The sequence below is a fragment of the Balaenoptera physalus genome (assembly GCF_965194825.1).
Source record: "Balaenoptera physalus genome assembly, chromosome: 13".
NCBI lineage: Eukaryota > Metazoa > Chordata > Mammalia > Artiodactyla > Balaenopteridae > Balaenoptera > Balaenoptera physalus.
Genome location: NC_138892.1, coordinates 95,382,362 through 95,399,624, shown reverse-complemented (window position 1 = coordinate 95,399,624; position 17,263 = coordinate 95,382,362). Strand labels below are relative to the sequence as shown.

At 40.8% G+C, this 17,263-nt stretch overlaps 1 protein-coding gene across 1 annotated transcript in view; it reads left to right on the top strand.

Annotated features, from left to right (window-relative positions):
* Positions 1-17,263, top strand: part of DERA (deoxyribose-phosphate aldolase) — a 163,637-nt gene that overhangs the window by 133,276 nt on the left and 13,098 nt on the right. The window contains exon 10 of the mRNA XM_082421945.1: positions 8,427-12,955. The gene's annotated coding sequence lies outside the window, so the exon portion shown is untranslated. The remainder of the gene's footprint in view (positions 1-8,426; positions 12,956-17,263) is intronic.

The following is a 17,263-nucleotide window of genomic DNA, read 5'->3' as shown; positions in this document are numbered from 1 at the left end:
GATTAAAGGATCTCATGTACCCTTTGTTCTCCATCAGATTCAGCACCCAAATAATATCCCAAACTTACTTGCACTGTGTTCAGCCGTCTCCCTCAAGGTGAGAGATTTAAAAGTCCAAAGGGTCCAGACACCCAGAGCGGACATTGTTCCCCCAGAGTCTCAGAGAACATTGCAGTGTATGAGAATCATCCGTGGCCACACAGCTGTACATTTGCAGATTTGACTGGGCTACCTTTCCTGTGATTAAATAAAATTCTACAATAAAATTCTTTTACAGCTTCCTGTTGCCATATTAAGGATTTAAAAATGTGAGTTTCTCATAAAACTTCATATATATATATATTTAAAAAAGAAACATAGTTCGTAAAGTACACAGCTTCTAATCAAAGGATTCACAGCAGTGACTCATTTTCCAACAGTGCAAACCCACAGATTTCTTAGTGTAAGAGCATAGTGATCCTTGACAATATTAGATTTGTTCCCAAAAGAAGAAAAGAAAGCTCACGTTTGGCACCATAATTTTCAAGCCCATTTAGTATTTCCCCAAGAATCTCCAACAATAATCCAACAATAAGGAATTCATAAAATTACAGTACATAAATATAATGGGCTACTAGTAACCTCAGGAATGAAGAAAGATGTAATTTTTATCTTTGTGCCTCTATAAGTAAGATTTTTTTCCCTTTGGTTTCTTTCAGGATTTTTTATCTTTGATTTCCCATAGTTTGGAAATGATATGCCTAGATGTAGTCTTTCTGGCATTTATCCTGTTGGGTGTTTTCAGAGCTTCCTGGATCTATGGTTTGGTGCCAGATAATAATTTGAGGAAATTCTCAGTCATTGTTTAAAATATTTCTTCTGTTTCTTTCTTCTCTGGCATTTCCATTATGAATATGGTACACCTTTATAGTTGTCCCACAGTCCTTGGATATTTTATTCTATTTTATTCAGACTTTGTTTTCTTTGCTTTTTGGTTTTCAAGGATAGTATTGATATGTCGATTAACTCACAGGTTCCTTATTCAGTCACGTCCAGTCTATTAGTAAGTCCATCAAAGGCATTCTTTATTTCTGTTACAGTGTTTTTATGTATCTAGCACTTCATTTTCGTTCTTTCTTAGGATTTCCGTCTCTCTGCTTACATCGCCTATCTGTTGTTGCATGCTCTCTACTTTATCTACAGTGCGCTTAGCATATTAATCACAGCTGTTTTAAATTCCCCGTCTGATAATTCCGACATCCCTGCCATGTCTGGTTCTGATGTTTGATCTGTCTCTTCAAATTGTGTTTTTTGCATTTTGGTATGCCTTGTCATTTTTTTCTTGATAGCTAGACGTGCTGTACCAGGTAAAGGGAACTGGTGTAAATAGACCTTTCGTTGTGTGGTGAGGTGTGGGTAGGGGAAGCGTTCTGTAGTCCTGTGGATGGGTCTCAGTCTTTTAGTGAGCCTGTGCCTCTGGACTGTGAACTTCACAAGTGTTTCTCAGGTTTTATTCCCCTCCAGCCCACCTTAGGTGGCGTAGGGTGGCTAGGGTGGGCTGGAGTTGGATATTTCCCTTCCCCAGGTCAGTTAGGCTCTGATGATACCTGAGTAAGTTAGGCTTTCCTTAACCAGTTTCCCTTGAAGGCAGGTCTTGTTAAAAACAAGGTTCTCTGAGGTATTTCAGAATGGTTCCTCCCCCTCCCAACCCACTGCAGAAGCCCAAGGGGATTTGTCTTCAGTATTTACTGTGGGAATCTGGTTGAGCTCCTGGGGGTAAATCTCACAATATTGTTGGGGCCCCCCCATGACTGGGTCCCTTAGGAGTTTTTAATTCTCAGACTTGTCTGCACTGAGGCTCCAGCAATTCATTGATTACAATTCAGGTCTTCCTACCCCAGCACTGGTTCCCACAGTGCTTCTGCTTGTGAGTCTTGATTCTTTGAAGCCACGACTCTTTGTATTCGCCTGTCTCCAATCTTGGTGGCAACAGTTGACCTGTTAACTGCTCTCTCTTATGGATCCAAGGATAGTTGTTGACTTTCAGTATCTTCAGTATTTTACTTCTCGTTAAGAGGGAGTGGCAACTTCCAAGCTTCTATCATGCGGAACCAGAAATGGGAGTGTAAAGAATGAATGCATTAAAATTTATGATTCAAATTTCCATTAATAGATTTTAAAACACATGAAGAAATCCATATAAGTCTGTAGTCTGTTTAACTGTTTTGTACCAATGTTAAGTCTGTTTAACTGTTTTGTACCAGTGTTAATTTCTTGGTTTTGGTAATGTACTACAGTTAATGTAAGATGTTATCAATGTAGGAAACTTGATGAAGGGTTCACAGGAACTCTGTACTGTATTTTACAACTTCTTGAATATCTATAACTATTTAAAGATAAAGTTCTTTTAAGTAAATGGAACTAAAAAAAACATTTGCAACACAAGAAGGAAAAAAGAATCAAAGCTTTGATATATAAAAAGCTTACCTATCAATAAAAAATACATCCTAGCAGAAAAGTAGACAAAAGGCATAAATAGGTATTTTGCAAATCATGGGTGGCTAAATTTATGAAAAGTTGTTCAAACTCACTCAGCCAAGAAACAGCAAACAGAAGACATATCGCTTTCTATTTATCAGCCTGTTAATGATTAACAGTGAACATAATACCAAACACTGCCAAGCATGTAGGTAATTGGGCACTCCATCTACTGCTAGTAGAAGGGTAAGTTGGCACAATTTCATAGGAAGCCGATTTGATAACACACAAAGTCACAAAGAGTTGCAATTTCATATTACAGGAGTTTATTTTTAGGGAAATAGGATGTACACAAATATATTTATAAAAATGTTCATCAAGCATTATTTATAATAAAAATCTTAAGGACCAATAATAGGAAAATGATTAGATAACTATAGCAGAATATCATCATTGTAGGAGAATATTAAATGGCATGGGGAAATGATGCCAAGTATAAAAAATCCAATTAAAAAACAATATGAAAGGATATGTACAGTATGATGCCAATTATACTTCCAAAGTTTATACATAATGAAAAAAACATGGAAATAACAAAATAGCAATAATTGGATATCCTGGGGTAGTGGGATCCTGTATGATTTATTTTCTTCTTTGTGATTGTATTAGGTTTTCATCTTTTAATGTTGATCGTGTATTACTTTTATAAGCAAAGCAATAAATAAAGCAGATCATAATAAAATCTGTTAACCAAATTTATTAGACTCCCATTATTCTAGGTGATACAGGAACAATACTCTTTTATACTTTTAAAGCTTATAATCTAAAGGATAAGCTAATATAAGATGGCAGGAACACCTAAACACGTATATAATCTAGGAGAGTTATTACAGGAGACCTAAGAGGAAGTTTGTGTAAAGAAAAGAATGTGAACTTGGCAGTCAGTCAGATCTGGCCTTAAATCCTACCTTTAAAGATTTAAAAAAAATATTTATTTATTTATTTGGCTACGTCAGGTCTTAGTTGCAGTACGCGGGATCTTTTAGTTGCAGCATGCGGGATCTTTTTCGTTGCGGCATGTGGGATCTAGTTCCCTGACCAGGGATTGAACCCGGGCCCCTGGCATTGGGAGCATGGGGTCTTAACCACTGGACCACCAGGAAAGTCCCCTACCTTTAAAGATTAAAAAGAAGTTCAATTTTCTCATCTAAGAATGGGGGTAATAATACCTACATCATCTGACCTATTATGAGAATTAAATGAAATAAGGTACAGAAGTGCCTGGTATACAGAATATGTTCAATAATTGTTAGTTTCCTTTCCTAAAGAGAGTTTTGGCAATAAAAGAAACATATCTTGAAAAGTTTGGAAAGAGAAAAATAAAAACGCAGTGAAGAGGTGAGAGGTCATAAGTTATCCAGACTGGAGTCAGATAGGGTGGGATGGATGTTGTGGGAGGGAGAAAGAAGGAAACTAACAAAGACTGAAATGAAATGGAAAAGAGCTGCCCCCTGAGCTCACTAGAGCTTCTCTGGTTATTAGGAGGGGTGGGAGGGGGGATTATAGTAGAAAAGGAAAAGGGAAACTTACTGAAATATTTATTGCTGTTCCGCTGGAATTAAGCTTCTTGAGAGCAGGTACCTGTCTGTCTGGTTCACTCTTTTTTTTTTTCTTCCAGTTTTATTGAGATATAATTGACATACAGCACCAAGTGTAAGGTGTGCAGCCTAATGACTTGACTTACCCACATCATGAAATGATTACCACAGTAAATTTAGTGAACATCCGTAATCTCATATAGATACAAAATTAAAGAAATGGGAAAAAAATTTTTTTTCTTGTGATGGGAACTCAGGATTTACTATCTTGACAACTTTCATATATAACATAACAACAGTGTTAATTATATTTATTATGTACATTACATCCCTAGCAGTTATTTATCTTATAGCTGGAAGTTTGTACCTTTTGACCACCTTCATCCAGTTCCCCCTCATCCTGCCACCCACCTTTGGTAACCACAAATATGATCTCTTTTTCTGTGAGTTTGTTTGTTTTTGAAGAATAATTGACCTACAACACTGTGTCAGTTCCTGTTACACAACGTAGTGATGCGATATTTCTATACATTTCAAAATGATCACCGCAATAAGTCTAGTTACCATATGTCACCATACAAAGATATGACATAGTTGTGACTATATTCCCCACAATGTACGTATCTATCTATCTATCTGATTATTTTAAGTTACTGATTTCTTAAGTTCAAACGATTTTAATAACCCTGCATTTTTACTCCTTCCCCACCAACTTTACTGTTTTGACGTCATATTTTAAATCTTTCTGTTCTGTGTATCTCTCAGCTACTTATTCTGGATATAGATGATTTTTTTACTTTTGTCTTTTAACCCTCCTATTAGCTTTATACATGGCTGGTTTATTACCTTTACTAGTAATATATTTGCCTTCACCAATGAGACTTCTCCTTTCATAATTTTCATGTTTATAGGTGTGGCCTTTTTTTTCTGCTTAGACAAGTCCCTTTAACATTTCTTGTAAAGCTGGTTTGGTGATACTGAACTCTTTTAGCTTTTTCTTGTCTATAAAACTTTTGATCTCTCTATCAAATCTGAATGAAGCCTTGCAGGGTATTCTAGGTCTTTCCCTTTCATCACTTTAAATATATCATGACACTCCCTTCTGGCCTGCGGATTTTCTGTTGAAAAGTCAGCGGAAAGCCTTATGGGAGTTCCCTTGTATGTAACTTGTTTCTTTTCCCTTGCTGCTTTTGACATTCTCTCTTTATCCTGCATTTTTGCCACTTTAATTACACTGTGTCTTGGTTTGTTTCTCTTTGGGTTGATCCTGTTAGGGACTCTCTGTGCTTTCTGGACCTGGATGTCTGTTTCCTTTCCTAGTTTTGGGAAGTTTTCAGCTATTATTTCTTCGAATATGTTCTCTGCCCCCTTTCTCTCTCTCTTCTCCTTCTGGGACTCCTATAATGCAAATGTTAGTATGCTTGATGTTGTCTCAGAGGTCTCAAACTCTCCTCATTTCTTTTTATTCTTTTTTCCTTTTTTTCTGTTCAACGATTTGCACTGCTCTGTCTTCCAGCTCATTGATCTGTTCCTCTGTATCATCTCGTCTACTGTTAATTCCTTCTAGTGCATTTTTCATTTCAGTTATTGTATTCTTCATTGCTGTTTTTACTTCTACATACCTGGTGGCTTGGTTACATTTACTGACCTTGGAGAAGTGGCCTTTTGGAGGAGATGTCCTTTATGTCCCGGCAGCACAGTCCCCTCTGGTCACCAGAGCTGTATGCTCTAGGGGTGCCCTCTATTTGGGTTGTGTGGGTCCTTCTGTATGACAGCCTGACTACTGTGGGCAGTCTGGTAGGTGTAGCTGGCCCCCCGGTTTGGTTGGTTGCCAGGCACTGCCTTGTGCAGAGGCTGCCAGCCTGTCCGACACTGGTGGACAGGGTTGGGTCACGAGGCTACTTGCTGTGGAATCCGGCACGTCCCGAAGCTGGTGTCAGCCTGCTGGTGAGTGTGGCCAGATCCCAGCGTGACTGGCTGAGGGGTTGTGTTGTCCTGTAGCTGGTGCCGGCCTGCTGGTGTGTGCGCTGGGTCCTGGTGTGGCAGGCTGCAGGGCTGTGGTGGTCCTGGAGCTGGTGCCCACCCACTGGTGGGTGAGGCCAGATTCTTGGGCTTGTGCTGGCTCACTGGTATGTCCTGGGGTCTCTGGCTTCAGGGCCATGGGGGTCCTGGAGTTGGTGTTTTGACTCTCTCGTGGGTGGGGCTTGGGCCGGGGGTGACTTGAGGCTGGTGCATCCCCATTCGTGGGAGAGGCTGGTCCCGGGGCTAGTGCTGGCCCACTGGAGTACAGATCTGGGTTCTGGGCCCTCTGGTGGACAGGGCTGGGCCCCAGGGTGACTGTGGGCTCAGAGGGCCTTATGGCAGCAGACCTGCTGGTAGGTGGGGCTGTGTCTCCACCCAGCTAGTTGCTTGGCCTGAGTCACCCCAGGACTAGTGCCAATAGGCTGGTGGACAGGGCCAGGCTCCAGTGCTAATAAACTGGAGGAAGGATTCCAAAGTGGTGCTTGCCAGCGCTAGTGTCCCCGTGGTAGAATGAGCTCCCAAAACGGCTATTGCCAGTGTCTGTGTTCCCAGGGGGAGCCGCAGTCACCTCCTGCCTCTCCAGGAGGCTCTCCAAGATTAGCAGGTGGATCTGACCCAGAATCCTTTCAAATTACTGCTTCTGCCCTGAGTCCCAGAGCGTGTGAGATTTTGTGTGCACCCTGTAAGAATGGAGTCTCTATTTCCCACAACCCTCTTGTTCTCGCAAAAGAAAGCCCCGCTGGCCTTCAAAGCCAAATGTTGTGGCAGCTTGTCTTCCCAGTGCAGGACGCCTAGGCTGGGGAGCCGATGTGGGGCTCAGACCCCTCACTCCTTGGGGAGAACCTCTGCAATTGTAATTATCCTCTCACCTGTAGGTTGCCCCCATGGGTCTTGATTATACTGCAACTCTGCCCCTCCTACCTGTCTAGTTGTGGTTCCTTCTTTATGTCTTTAGTTGTAGAAGATCTTTTCTGCTAGTCTTCTGGTTTTTCTCATCAGTAGTTCCTCTGTAAATAGTTGTAATTTTGGTGTACCCACGGGAGCAGGTGAGCTCAGGTTCTTTCTACTCTGCCATCTTGGCCACTCCCTGTCTTGTTCACTCTTGCCATTCCAGCTTCTAGAACAGTGTAAGGCACATGGTATCTACTCACTGAATATTTATGGAGTGAATAAATGTTCAATTGTAATATTTATTTATGTGAAATGTTTATTTATACAATTTCCAAAGAGCATACCAAACAGAAGCCTCCTTTTAGTGTGTTAGAAGTTTATTCCTTTAATTCTTTGATTGTAGTAGGTTTACCAAATGCCTACATGTGCCCTAATGTAGGACTTAACAGTAACGAGTAACAAGGGGACCCGTGTCCTCGAGCAGTGGTGTGCTGGAGCCAGTTAGCATTTCCTTGTGAGAGTCAATTGTTTAAATTTCAGGAGTTTTTTGAAAGCCGGTTGTTAAGCAGAGCCATTGTAAAAAAATTAAATTATATGACCTTACCAAAACCAATAAATTATATTGTAAATAAAGTTAATAAACCCTCGATACTTATTACTTCCCAGTTTATTTACAACATTTTACTATCACTGATACTTTTGAGGTTCTTTATTCTATTGTATCTGAATAGTAGAAATACTGTATATTAAGTGCTGCTGTTCATTTCTTCCCAACTTTATGATAACTGAGGCCATGTTGGTGGCTTGAATTTGTTCATGGTGGAAGTATTTATACCACAGGAGTTGATAAACACTGTAAATCAGGGTGTTTTCCTAGGAGAATCCATTTTAAAACATTACCAGAACACCACTGCTCTCAAAAAAAAGAGTGCATTCCATGCATAGAGACCCATAGAAGGGAACCTAGTTTGTGAGGTTTTATGGCCAGGTAGGCAGAAAAACGTGGTTAATTAGGGGTTCCCCATGTATAGCAAGGCTTGAACCACTATATGAGGCTAAGAGATAAGGCTTTAGTCACCAAAGAAGGGGCAGGAAGACCAGAAGGAAGTGGGGGGAATCAAAGTGGCAACCCATTCCTGAGACCTGATACATAGGGCAAGGGGAGCTTCTCCCAAGGCTGTACGGCGGATGCCAGTGGTTGCCCCTGGGCCACCAGATCCTAGGATATGGGGGTCAGCAAAGGGACTTGGGAAGTCCCATTGGTCAGCGTCAGAGTACATGGACGAATGTCTAATATGAAGCCCCTCTAAGTATACATGGATTTATGTACTTGTGTCCATATGTGTGTACGTACATATATATGTATATATGCATGTATGTATGCATTTGTATGTATGTTGTGGGAAGAATGGAGGTGAGGCTATTTAAATGCTTCTTGTACCTTGCCTTAATTCCTAGAGGAACTGAAGTCTGAGTCTTTGAACGCCACGTGGGAACAAAGATGGTTTGACTCAGCTGTGTGGTGTGAGAACGAAGATGAGTTGATGTAGCTGTGACCTCTGCGGAGGCAGAAGGCGAGGAACTAAGGTAGGTGGATGCAGCCTAGAAACTGGCAGCCCACGGGTGGAATCCAGTTCCTGTATTCGACTCCCGCAGTCAGTTCTCTTATGCCATCACTCTAAGAACCTTTTCTTGCCAGTGACCTGTGTTCTTTGTTTCCAGATTGGGTGGGACTTTCTCTTTCTTTGTGACTAGTACATCATGATAAATGTCAAATTTATCAGTAGACAGTCTACATTTCACGACTCATTTTCTCTCTCTCACAACGTGATAAATCACCATGGTTAACAAGGGCTGATAGACTAGGTTCTGCATTTCTGTAAATACAAGGCTAGTACTAAACAGTGGAGGGCCAGCTGATGGCACTTGTTTTTCTCCAGGTTTTGGACTCAGATTGATGTGATTTTGAGTCCCAGCTCTTCATTTTTATTGTGTGACTTCATTGCCCTCTCTAAGCTGCAGTTTCCTTGTCTATAAAATGGTGATAATAGTACCTTACCCATTAAATGATACAATGCCTATTAAACAACTACCATAGTGCCTGGCATATAGAAAGCACTCAAAAGTTTTAAAATTATTTTTATGGATTTAATCTTAATGTAATGATTCTACATTGTTCCATGCCACAATCTGTATGTATGTGTGTGACAATAAATATATTTTATGACTGGAAATGGGAAAGAATGTTTGTGGATGTAATAGCAGAATAGTTATTGCCAAGCTGACACATTCCATTATCTGGCTTCTTTCACACAAGATAATATCTGTAAGATGTATCCATATTGTTGCCGTATCAGAAGTTTTCTCCTTTTTATCTGCTGAGTAGTATTCAATTGTATAACCATACCATAGTTTATTCACCTGTGCAGAGACGTTTGGGTTATTCCCAGTTTAGGACTATTATGAGTCAGTTTGCTATGAACATCCTTGTATAAGTCCTCTTGTGGATATATGTTTTCATTTTTATTGGGTAAATGCCTAAGAAATGGAATTGTGGGGTCATTGTGCAGATTATGTTTAACTTTATAAGAAACTGCTGCACCCATTTCCCAAGGAGTCATACCACTTAACACCCCACCAGCAACTTATTTGTGTTCTGATTGCTTCACGTCTTTACCAACTTTGGTAATGTTATCTTTTTGCTTTTATCCATTCTACTGGGTGTGTAGTTATCTCATGGTGGTTTAATTTACGTTTCTCTGGTGACTAATGATGTTAAGTATTTTGTCAGATTTTTGTCTTCTGCACTAATTTGATGTCCTCAAACGAGAATGACAATAATGTAAAATCAAACACATCAACTGTGTAAAATACCTCCTACAAGCAGTTTGCTTATCGATTCACTTTTATTCCCACCCCAGTTAAAGTGTTATTGTTTATACACCTTGAGGACATATGTAAGTTTCTGTCTCTTCCATGCATTTTTTTTCATTATTTAGCTAGATTTAGTACAAAGTAACTGTTCTCTTGGTAAAATCCCCCTGATTATTTATAGGATAATCGTGAAATGGTGCTTTTCAGCTTACTTATTGCCCCATATTTGGAGGCATTCCTTTCTTTAGGAGAATTCAAAGTCTTTTGATGTTGATATTCACAAAATCTTTGTGGAATGGATAGGAAGCACTGAGAGAAGAAACCAAAATTCCAGAAGGCGAAGTGACTTAACCCAAATCTCAAAGCGAACTGGTGAAGTGCAGACTGTAACTTTTTTTTTTTTAAAGGAATTCCTTTATTTTTATTTATTTACTTATTTATTTATTTATGGCTGTGTTGGGTCTTCGTTTCTGTGTGAGGGCTTTCTCTAGTGGCGGCAAGCGGGGGCCTCTCTTCATCGCGGTGCACGGGCCTCTCACTGTCGCGGCCTCTCTTGTTGCGGAGCACAAGCTCCAGACGTGCAGGCTCAGTAGTTGTGGCTCACGGGCCTAGTTGCTCTGCGGCATGTGGGATCTTCCCAGACCAGGACTTGAACCCGTGTCCCCTGCACTGGCAGGCAGATACTCAACCACTGCGCCACCAGGGAAGCCCCAGACTGTAACTTGAATCACAATCATCAGATATGTCATTAGACGTACCACAACCTAGCAAACCAAGGTACCTCTCCTCAGGGGGTCAGACTGATAAAGGTTTCAAATAAAGTCAAATCGCTTCATCTGCTTATGTAAAGTTAATATCGTTTCCCCCTAAATCTTTCAGAACTAGAAAGTTATCAGGAGGCGTGCCATGTAGAGTCCCCATGAATCTGTAAAGAAAAACAGTCATTCTGCCCTGTGGAAAAAGATATGTGAGAATGCAGTAATGCAGGAAACAAAAGTTTCAAAGAGCAATACACAGAAATCTCCTATCCTCTTGTATACACATAAATATTTTCAAATAAGAAGACTCTGTGTTTTGAGAAAAACAACAAAGAAAAGGCTAGGACGTCTAGCAATAAAGAAATAAAACACACCAGTGTTCCAGGTTGGTTTTTCCTGTATCTGAAAAATACTGCATATTTAAAGAGTCACTCTGAAGGAATATGTCTGATGTTTAACAAATATGCCAGAATTCACACACCCAAATCTGGTGCTTTTTTCCCTCAAAGTAGGCATCTCGGGATATTTATACACTTATTTCAATGTCACTTTGTCACTGATGAAAACATTTTTTGGAATTGCTATTTTGGAATTGACTTCAAAGCCTTAGGAGCATTCTTTTGAATGTCTTCAGGATCCTGTGGCTCCTTAAGAAAGGATGCTTTCAAATACTCTCTCGCCATTTGACTGCCTTAAGTCTCAGACCCCTCATTCTGGTCTCTTCTAACTCCACATCCTCACCCAATTCTGATCCTCCTAGTTTTTGAATTTATTACTTAATCCCGCATTTGCATCTCATTTTGTAATTTGGACACGACAGCGAGCTCACAGTCTTAGCTGTAACCTTCACTCCTTTCCCTGACCGCGCTCTTGACCTGTCTTCTGCCTAAGGCGCTATGGGGCAGCTGTAGGCGGAAACCCTCGTTGTCCAGCCTGACTCCAGGGACAATTCTCCCGCCCACCCCCAGGACACATGACTACACACCCAATGCATCCATCATCCCCGGAACGGTGGCTAAAGACTCGGTGGCAGTGACCCTCATCATCTAAGGGCAAAATTAATTTGTTAAAATGGCCTGCGGTCATTTGGTACCAATGACTGATACGTAGGGAATGACATGTCAGCTCAAGCTGTGTAAGGAAAATAGAGGTTGGAAAGTGGCTGTAAAGTGGAGAGACTAGAGTTGTCCCATGGCTCTGAGTGCTGCATTGAACCCCTCCCCATAGCCTAGGGGATACTGCCCTGCATGGCAGCGTGGGCTCATCTGTTGCTCCCGCTACAGTTGGGTCAGCTCAGGCTCTGCTCCACATCTTCTTCTTCCTAGAACCCACGCTGCTGGGCCTTGTCTCTTGATGGAGGAAAATGTGACCTAGCGAACCACACACTCACAAATATTTTGGGTACCGACGTAGAGTTGGAATAAACACACGGCTTGCCATAGTTGGTTGAAGGGAAAAACTCATTTAGATTTATTTCAGAAGGCTAGATTTTTATTGGTTTTGTTTTAAATATCTTTATTGCGTGGAGGGCACTTCTGTTCCTATCTCCAGCAACTTTGAAATATTTACACCGTAGAAGGAAAAGTTATGTAACAGTACATAAAAACGCTGACAATAAAAATACATTAGTGTTTTCTTTAGGATAGTACATTTTTATAGTGGCATTTATCAACTTATATTCCTGATTGCATTTTGCCTGAATTGATAGGAACACAAGTTGTATTTTCCACGTGCAGGAAAACAAATTATCCCAAATATAGAAATGAGGAAACTGACTATGTCTGTGTGTTGGTTCACAGTCTTAGGAGTCTCCCCGGGGGGAAATCTGAACCTGGACATGGAGGGCAAGGAGAGAACAAAGAAAGAGGCAGACCCCTCCAGACTGGTAGGTGGCAGCTTTCACCAGCAAGGGCACTTACAACCAGGCTCGTCTCGGGCAGCTGCAAGATGAGTAGATCTCTGCCCCCACCAGCCAGGATCTTAGGAGTTTACATAGAGGCCTTAGTGGGGTTCAGTCACATGTACCGTCCAGATGGTCTCAACACCACTTCACTCTCTCAAGGTTGCGTCCTTGAAATGGCCCCAGCTATGGGAACGGGGGCAGAACGTACTGAATACATTCCCAGGATGGGAGGGGAGGAGCCTCTGATTGTCTGAGTAACTCCAGCTCACAAGTCAGCCACCAGTCACACCCTCTTCCTGACTTGTTTTCAACGCTGTGGTCACTGCTCATGCGCAAAGGTGACCTCTTTGTGGGCCACCAGTCACACCCTCTTCCTGACTTGTTTTCAACGCTGTGGTCACTGCTCACGCGCAAAGATGACCTCTTTGTGGGATCCTGGATCCTATGTCGGGGTAAGTCAAAATCCAGTGCACGGTTTGCAATATTTCTCACGCCAGCTTCCCCTGAGGAAGCTGACATAAAACCAAAAGAAAACCACCTAATTAATAAAAACACTAAGATGCTAGTGCCAGGATTTCGGCTAATGCCTCAGAAAATCAGATAGTTCTCCGAGCATGTGTGGGAAAGGGGCAACCCTGAGGGCAGAGCAAGGCAGCCTAGGCAGGAGAGGGTCGGGGAGCCCGGGCAGCAGGGGCCTTGTCTTCATCAGCAAGGCTGCCACAGACCCACAAGGAGGGAGAGAACAGTGAAGGCGGGACGTTGTATTGCATTCTGTTTTCTCTCTGCACACTGAGCTCGGGGTTCCTGACATGCAGGGGAGAGGATGGAAAGGGCACGCTGTCAAAGCTCCATCATCGCAATCCTACAAAGGAAACAGATTTTAAAAGCCGCGAGAAGGATTTATGACTTCAGGGACATTTGTGAGTCCTTTTATTAGCCTAGTACATCACTTTCCTCCCATCTTTATGCTGACAACACTCCTTAGCCCTTCCCTGGATTTCTTGTCAAACTGGGCAAGTATATAAAATGAACAGACCAGAGCTGCAGGGAAGGGCTGATTGATTCCTCTGTGTGCCTGCGCATTAAGAAGCAACTGTATTGCTAAGAGGTTCTCTTAACGCAGGCTTCCAGTGAGGGAATCTCGGATTGTTTCTGACAACTATGTGTTTTTAAAGAGTTTTATTTTTTCTTACAAGGGTCTTCCTGAGAGCATAAATCAACATGTAAAGAGAAGAGCATGCTAGCCTAAACAGTTTCACAGAAGTTATTTGAAAGTTTCGAGAGGGCTCTGATGAATGTGGCTGGCCCATCACAGTGAGTGAATGGTGCAGGCCCTTCCTTTCAAGCCATCTATGTAGCTGGCTTTGCATTTCTACTAACTTTATGAACGTGAAGTTCACAAGGGACAGCTCAAATGTTATCTCCTCTATAAAGGCTTTCTTTTTTTTTTTTTTATTGAAGTATAGTCGATTTATAATATTGTGTTAGTTTCAGGTGTACAGCAAAGTGATTCAGTTATATATGTATATATTTCTTTTTTCAATTCTTTTCCATTATAGTTTATTACAAGATACTGAGTATAGTTCCCTATGCTATACAGTAAATCCTTGTTGCTTATCTATTTTATATAAAGTAGTGTGCATCTGTTAATCCCATCCTCCCAATTTATCCCTCCCCCCACCCTTTCCCCTTTGGTAACCATTAGTTTGTTTTCCATGTCCATGAGTCTGTTTCCATTTTGTAAATAAGTTAGGTAGTACTGTTTTTTAGATTCCACATATAAGTGATATCATACGATATTTGTCTTTCTCTTTGTGACTTACTTCACTTAGTATGATAATCTCTAGGTCCATTCATGTTGCTGCAAATTACATTATTTTATTCTTTTTTTTATGGTTGAGTAATATTCCATTGTATATATGTACCACATCTTCTTTATCCATTCATCTGTTGATGGACGCTTAGGTTGCTTCCATGTCTTGGCTATTGTAAATAGTGCTGCAATGAACGTTGGGGTGCACATATCTTTTCAAATTAGAGCTTGTAAAGCCTTTCTTGATTTCTCCAAGATTGAATTAATTTCTTCTCTGTATTCCAACAACAAAAACAACAATGAAATTAACAGTTGCAAAAATGTAATGAGCATTTATATGTTCTATAGGCTTTATTCTACACGTTACTCACTGATTCTCTACAACAACCGTGTGATGTCTGCCTGTTATTTTCCGAGGCTCAGAACAGTTAAGTGACCTGACCAAGATCACACAGCTACAAAGAGGAAGAACATGGATTTTTACCTAGACATAGGCAGTCTGACTCCAGAGTACACATTCTTTCTTTTTATTTCAAACAAGTTCTGGTTCGAAGAGTAAGAATACCCTCTCAGTCTGTCAGTACTGCCACTTTTAGTCAGTCATAGACATAATATGCTCACCGTGTACTTGCTTTGAATCTCACTGAGCTCCCATGCGTGGTGGGTCCACTGGAATTTTGTGCTCACGGGGATTCTGACTGTTGTACACCAATGGAGGAGCAGGGCATTCACACACACTGAATAGCACATGCAGTGTGCGTGTCTCCTCTGCCCACGGGCACGCTCCATTATCACTTTGGACTTCACAAAACACAAGCTAAAACAGAAAATTATTAACAATTTCAAGTTAGTGACATCAGAGCATTAAACCAAGTGTGGGCCCCTGCTGAGCACAGGGTCCTGTGTAACTAACTACTCAGGTTACGTACCCAAGAGGTCGGGCCTGGTTATGAGACAGTACTTTATTTTTTTGTTTTTCAGACGAGATAGTGATGGTGTGAGAGGTTAAGTAACATACTTAAGCTCAAACCAACAGAAATTGGAGGAGCCTGGATTTGAACTCTGGGCTGTCTGATGCCTGAGTTCACATTCCGAAGAGTTCAGTACTGTAATAACTCAGCTATGCAATTGCCTGCCCATAACCATTAGTGGATTATAAAGAGTGGTTTATCAATTGTGCGTTATGAAGTGTCCAAATGCTCTCCCTCTCTATTCATTCTCCTGTGTAGCACTTGACCAAAGTACCTTACCTTTACTGCACTTTATATTTTTCTAAACACCTTCTTTCTCAATACCTTTGATCATCACCACAATCTTAGGAGAGACTTAGGGTCATGAGTCTTTTTGTAGGTGAGGACATTGCGGCTCAAATGCACAAAGTGACATTCCAAGGTCACTCCATCAACAGCGGAGACAAGTCTGGAGTTCTTTCCTAACAAGTCACCTTTTGAGCCAAAATTCAAATAAACAGTAGGACTTGTGACCAGGTGATAAGGGAAGGAAGAGTATTGGCTCATAAAACAAAATGAGGTTTTCCGATTTCCTTTACATAACAGGGAGCATGATTTAGTGGAAAGAACCTGTGAATTGAGGTCAGAGAGCCTGGACTTGTATAAAGCTGCCATCTACATGATCTGTTGGGCATAGAGATAGTGGAGGACGCCGTCTAACATCCTCTACTCCAGAGAGGTGAGGCTGGCCTAAGGCAAATTCAGAGTGAAGGAAACACCTAGTCCTACTATGTTTCATTCTTCCTCTTCACACAGTCTCTGCTTCTGCTTCTATCGTGTCATCAATATTAGGTATGAAGAAGAGACAGCACCAGGTACTATAATTAATACATAAAAGATGTCCTAAATGTGTGAGGCCACGGACATTCTGGTCTTTATATGAAACCAATTCAGATATTTCATTGTGAAGTCATTTAAAAGTATGAACTAATGGGCAGTTTGACCACACTTACCAGACTTGAAATCACTATTAATTTCTTTAGTACCATAATAACATTGATTTAGATGAACTTTTATAACATAGAAAGTGTATGGTATTTAGCAGTAATTAATATCCTTTAATTAGGAAGAATTGCCAAGTAGTTTTCTCTCTTGTGTCTGTTGTTGGCTAAGTGCAGCTGGATGCAAATTCAGCTTAATCACAAAGGGGACAGCTTGTGTTTTATGTTAAATTTGCCTTTAATGGATTAAAAAATATTCTTTGGTATTACATTTTGTCATAAAAAGGCACATTTGAATCACCAGTGTTATAGAATGTGAATAGTCCAAATGTCATAAACCTTATGTATAAAACCATTCACCTAGAGATGCACACATAAGATATAAAGTGAGTGTAGAAATTTGATATGTCTGTCCATATGCTCATCGAGCTGTGTAAGTCTTAATACTGGCTTTGCTATTATTATTCCTCTAGAAGCACAATATAAAATTTCATATTTTCACGTGCATTTATAGCAAATGTTACTCCTTGCTAACCAGAGAGGCATTTAGGCAATTGCTGGGTATGAAAATTGCTGACATTTTCTGAATTTCAAATGACAAATGAGATATTCCTGTCAGTTTACTGTGTAACTCCATAGCATATGGTGCTTCTGCTGGTGGGTGTTATTTCAAAGTTTGCAGATCACACCACTAGAAAGTCCCTCTGGTGGGCTCCTGGAACACTTAGCAACTGTGAATCTGAAGTGACAGTACAGAGGGAAAAGACTAAAAAAAAAAAGGAGTTGGTTTTTTTTTTTGACAGTGAGAAGGCAGTACAAAGTGAATGATAAGTTAATACAGGGAGGTGGAGTGTAGAGACACCAATCTAGTAAAAGAAAAAAAAAGGAAGCAGTTTTCCCTTTTATAGGACAAACCAGGAAGTTATGTGAATTCTTAAAACAGAGTATAATGTCAGGTTTCAGAGAAAGAATAAGAATTAAGGGACTGACTAGAAT